The sequence below is a fragment of the Frankliniella occidentalis genome, unplaced genomic scaffold (assembly GCF_000697945.3).
Source record: "Frankliniella occidentalis isolate FOCC.00 unplaced genomic scaffold, Focc_3.1 Scaffold19, whole genome shotgun sequence".
In the NCBI taxonomy this organism is placed as follows: Eukaryota; Metazoa; Arthropoda; class Insecta; order Thysanoptera; family Thripidae; genus Frankliniella; species Frankliniella occidentalis.
In genome coordinates this window covers 197,123-202,980 of record NW_026267149.1, presented here as the reverse complement: position 1 = coordinate 202,980, position 5,858 = coordinate 197,123, and positions in this window count along the sequence as shown.

The window sequence follows — 5,858 nt, the reverse complement described above, 5'->3', positions numbered from 1 at the left end:
GCCTGGAGGCCCCGGCGGCCGCCCCCCTCCCCCCTACACCTCTGCACCTCGCGCTGTGTGTTCGCTGCACCGAGCCGCCTGCAGCAGCCCGCGCCGGAGATGACCCAATACACTGTGAAAAGTTTCGAACTGCTGTAAAGGGTATTTCTGTCTGTCGCTTACCTCATCATCTACAAGATCTCAGATGCTCTACAGGCCGCCGAGGAGCAAATTTGTATCCTTACCTGCACACTATTAGCTCGGTAGAACACAGGACGCACAACGGACGTCCTGAACCAATAACGTGCAGGGGCGACTAGCGTGACCACTTGAGAAAGAGTCACTTGTCCAATCCAAACGGCACTTCTCTTCTTGTGCATGTAATTTCCTCCTGGCCAGCCGCGCCGGACGAGGACGTGGCCCGCTTACCATTGCACATAGCCGATCTCGTTTATGAAGCTCATTACGATTCGTGACGTGAAGGGGGTTCTCCAAGGAGAAAATCAACGTGGAAAGGAAAAACGGCCCGGAATCAGTTTGTTTCCCCGGAGTCATGTTGAGTGAGAGGGAGAAACATCGTATGCACGCCGCACGCGAGGGCCAAAGAGAGAGAGAGAGAGAAGAGAGTGGAGGGGGACTTTGCTTTATACTAATGTTTCAGCAAGGAATTTTAAAGCTGTGTTCCATATCGCGTGAATACGTAAGTTTGTTTGAATGTGCCGCGCGGAGCCCCAGATCCCTATCGCGGTGCCTTTCGTGTGTACATACGGCCGGACGGCTGTCCCACCAGCCCCGGCACGAAGGGCGCCGGCGACCAGCGCCCCCTTCAAGATTTAAGAAAGAAATGATTAATAAGAGAAAAGAAAACAAAAAGTCCCTTGAGAGTACAGCTTTATTTCATGAATTTCTGTATGTATTCTGCAAGATCATAGCGCGCCCTGAGAGCGCCTGCAGCGTAGGCAATTCGGTGACAGCGACGCACCCGTGTCTCGCGGTTGCCTACCCCTCAGGCGCTCGCTGGCGTCCCTCCGGTCCCTCCTCCTGAGGGCGCGGGAGACCCGAACAGTTTACGGCGTATCCGCTTACGCAAATGAAAGGGAGGGAGGGAGAGAGAGAGAGAGAGAGAGAGAGAGAGAGAGAGAGAGAGAGAGAGAGAGAAGGGGGTGGAACGGGAGCTGAGCAGTGCGGAGCGCTGGGGAAGACGGCGAAGAGGAAGGGGCTGCTAACTCGTTACAGCGGTAAGGGCCAGGAGTGCTGTGCGCGCCAAATGAGGATAAACGGCGCGGATAAGAGGAGGGAGGGACGCCAACCTGTTCCAAAGATGTATATGAGGCGTAGGTGCGGGGTGTCCTCCGTGGGAGAGGCGGGCCGGCGGGGCCCCCACGGGGGCGCTCGCGAGAATAAGGGTGGCCCCCGCGGCCCCTCGCGATGATCGCGCCTCCTGGTCACGCCATGCTGCGGTCACTCTATGTATAAGAAAACGTGGCGGCGCGCGGGCGCAGCGGGTGCACACGCCACGGTGGAGTTTAGTTGTCGGGGCCGTCCGGAAACGGAGCGCGCGCACGCAGGAACCGCAAGCCGCAGGTTGTCAGCGGCACCCTCGGGCACCCACGGACACCCTCGGGCACCCTCAGGCACCCTTAGGGCACCCCGCCAACACCTCGCCAGCCGCCCGCCAGCACCCCGCCAACACCTTGCCAATACCCCGCCAGCAGCCCGCCAGCACCTCGCCGCGCCGGACGGCTCTTCGTATCTTCCCCCGGCGCCGATCCGCGCTGCAATCCGTTCTGTACATCCTAAAAGCCCCAGCCTCGATCCCTTTTTGCCGATCTTATTGCCCAAGTTCCGTGGCCGATGCGACTGTTTAGTGTCCTCACAAACACATCTCCTTCGATCTGCATACTTCACTAATAACGCACTAGGTGTTTTACCTGGTTGTCACACACTACGTTGTGTGTAGAGTGTCAAATTCTGAGATTTTTGCGTGACATAATGTCTTACTTATCTTTAATTTTTATGACAAGTTTAGCGAATGAGGCGTGAAAAATAGATAGCCGCCTCACTTAACGATAATCACAACTACAAACCACTTAAAAGCTGCAGCTTCAACAAAGTGCCCGTGCTTGTATCTCCTCACTCTACCTGATATCCTGGTCCACCTCGTGTCAACCGCAGTGGGATCCTCACGGGGAGGCCTCAACTCCCCTGTGGAGTGTCCACCAAATTGCCAAGATTGCCAGATTGCTAGACCAAATATTTTGCTTTTGGATCGTAAAACTCCCTAAATGTAGTCAAAATGCATGGCTTGCGGGTTTGATTGCTGCCAAGAGACTCTCAAAGATTATCGTAGATTGCCAGGGTGGGTGTACACCAGTAGATTTCCGGAGTTGTGGCCCCCTTGGTATCGTCATCGTACGCACCCCTTCCCTTGTAGACCCACACCGCCCCCGCCCACCTTTCCCGCTCGCCACCACTTCCCGCTCCGCTTTTACCCTCCGTTAGCGTATGGCAATGCTCCGTTAGCCCGCCGCGGACCGGAACGGAGGAAATGGTTTGGATTACATTCTTGCATCGCCCCCCCGACTGTCGCGGCGCGCGGCCCGGCCTCGGAGAGCAGAGCAATAATTAGCATCTGAAATGCCAGGCCGGCCAGGTTTGGCCCGGGCGCACGGGCCACGCGGCCAGTCTGTACTTACGTTTGTTCTGTGTAATTGCCATAAGCTGCTGCTACTGGCCGCTCGCTATTATACACTGGGCTGCGCGCTGTGCCAAAATATGGGGCAGCGGCCGCTGCGGGGCGGGCTTAAGGGGATGGGGTGGGGGGCAGCCCTACTTCCGAGGCATATTATTGTTTTTGACACAGCCGCGCACGGAGCACGGGCCCCCCGCCTCGGGCCCCGCCCACCTCCGCCGGCCGGCGCGGGCGGCCGTAGCGTGACTGTGCGTGCGTGTGTATGCGTGCGTGCGTGTGTGTGTGCGTGTGTCTGTGTGCGCGCGCACGCTTCCCACTCCGCTCCTATTTCACCCCCTCCCCGAAAACACTGGCTACTTTTGCTGCCTTGCCGCGTGCATTGGGGAGAGAAATCGGTGCGCGCCGGTCACAAAAATAAATACACACAGAAAAATGGTGACCCTCCGGTCCGGTCGTGGAGAGTCGAGGGAGGGGGAGGGGCGGAACTTGTTGGGGCGGTGGGCGCTGCCCCGCTTTAGAGTGTTTAGGGAAATGTGATGTAGTATCGCCTTTTACTGCAGACGTGCTGCGAAATCGCTGAGCGCGCGCGACCGTGTGTGTGTGTGTGTGTGTGTGTGTGTGTGTGTGTGTGTGTGTGTGTGTGTGTGTGTGTGTGTTGCCCCCCTCCCCCTCCCCCCTCATGCCGTAATTTCTCTTGCTCCTCTCGGACTGTCGCTCCGAGCAGAATGGCTGTTGTCCCGCTCGGTGTTTTAAACGCGCAATAATGAATGCGAAACTGCGGCTCGTTTTGCGACGGCTGGCGGGGCCCTTTGTTTGTCGCGGGACTTCTTACTCCTCCTCCTTTCCGTCCTCCTCCTCCCCCTCCTCCGTCCTCGCTACGCACGCTGTCCTCGGCGCCGCCCGCGTCTTTTGGCTGTCCGGTCCTCACCTGCTGCTCTGCTCTGGCGCTGTCCTCAGTTCTCTTCACTTTGCCTGTCCCCCCCCCCCCCCACCCCCCTCCCACGTCGCACACGCAACCCGCTGTACTACGGCCATGCCGTGCCGTGCCGCGCTTCCCTAATTATGTTATGTGTATAATTTGGTCAGGTTAATTGCGGATCGTATTTACATTTTACACACTTTAATTGCGCCCGCGATGGAGTTTCGGGAGGGGGACGCCATTTTGTTTGTTTGCCCGCGAGACGCGTGGGACAGTCCGCGTTTCCTGAGAGGCGAGCGGTCGGCGGCGACTGCCATTTTTGACTTACTCTCCTGGTATCATCATCATGCTGTGACCGAAATCCTTGACCGAATCCAGTTAGAGGATCACTCGAAGTTTTGTCGACACGATGTTAATGTGTCCGAGAGGAAGGAAAATATTGACGAGCCATCAGGATGAGTGTTTTAAGCCGGACGGGTTGCATACTTGCTCGGTGCTTTAGGGCGCCGTGGTGAAGTTCGGTAGGCAAGTCCGCCCCCACGCTCTCATGCGGTACTGTATAACCAGATACAAATACGGCCTTGAACACCTACCATGTATTTTAAGCTGGGTTGGGCGAAGGAAGCACATTGAGTACTAATATTCACAGGCAATCATAATGTCACGTAGAAAAAGAAAATTTCGCGTTAACCCTTGTTGCTGCAAGACTGCAATATAAGCAGATCCAGGCCTAGTTGGTTGGACATAGTTCTTTTTAGCAGTGCCTGTCACGACCTGAGGCCTGCAATCATGTTAGCGCACAGTTGGTACTCAGCTATTACCAGAAATCTTGGGCTGGAAAGGAAACAGAAGCGGGGGAAAGGGGCCAGAGCTCTCTCCCTAATTTTTGTGTTGGTCGGTTCCCGCCTTCCGACTCAGAAGGTTGCATTCGAGACTTTCATACGCTCGTACGTCTATTCACTATATGCAAATGAGACGCTAAAGGGCCCTTCCGCGCCATGGCAGTTAAGTGTTTTGCTTCTTCATTCACAACAAAATCTTTCTCCTTTTCCCCATGTTTTTGTATTTTATTTTGAGGTACTCTGTGTGTGACTGAGCTCAGTGTAATGGCACCTCTAATTGAAGCTGTTGATGAGTGATAGTGCGCACGACACGTCCCCCCATGTTGCCCCCAAACTTGATTTTATGCAGATAACTCTAGTTTTCGTATTGGTGTATCACGTGCCCCGCCCCCCTTTTCAACGGGTCCCCAAACCAGCGACAACAATTTTACGTACTGTATATCATGTTGCAAACATACTTCATCATTGAAAATATTTTACTACGCGTAGAGTAAGTACTTGGTAGATGTACGCCAGACCAGACCATGTATCGCGAAACACTGTTTACGATGACCCTACATCTGTTTAAGCCGAGAGCTCGAGACGAGGAAAAGTCGCCGATACGGGGGTGGAATATCTGAAATCTCAAGATGGTTAACGCCATTTGTTTTGCCGTCGTGTATTAAAACGGATGGACAGACAAACTTTCAGGAGTAAAATGTTTGAACCGCTAGCGTGACATGCTTCGCTATATCGCTCAGCCAAAAATAAATGCCAGCATTGCTGATTTGGTGGTGGCAGCAGCAGCCTATCGCGTGCCAGCCCACGATGCGACGAAAAACACAGCGAGAAGAGACACAGGGCCACGTTCGAAGGTCTGTCCAGCTCTCTCGTCTCTCACGCTTCCAGCCGTCCAGCGGACGCTTAGCTCGCCCGTACCGCGGGCTTTTAGTTCTGCTACCCCGGCAAAAACTACATTGGGTTTGTGTTGCAGAAGGGGATAAGTTTACGTGCCGCAATTGGAGCGATATCATAAACTGAACACTCGGGAAGGGACACTGGCTAAGCCTGGAGCGATTTAGTCTGTACACATGCGTTTTGTGTACAGGGTGGGTGATCGCGGGACTTTTTATACGGTTTTTGCATACATGCACGGGGCCATAAGGCGTCATGTTGAGCAGCATAAGTTTGCTAGCCCGCCCGAACGCCTGGGATTCGGTACACTGGTAAAACAGGTGTGCAATGTTTGCACACCAACGTGTGCAAGTCGTGATTTTGCACATTACATGGTGTTTAACTCAAGTTGCACACTTGCGTGGTGTGCAAATTTTAGACGTTTTGTAAACGTTTAAATTTTGCACACTTGGACACACACAGTTCTATGCTGTCAATAGGGAACCATATGGTGTGCAGCTGCTATACGTTTCGGAAGTGTCGAAAGTTTAAA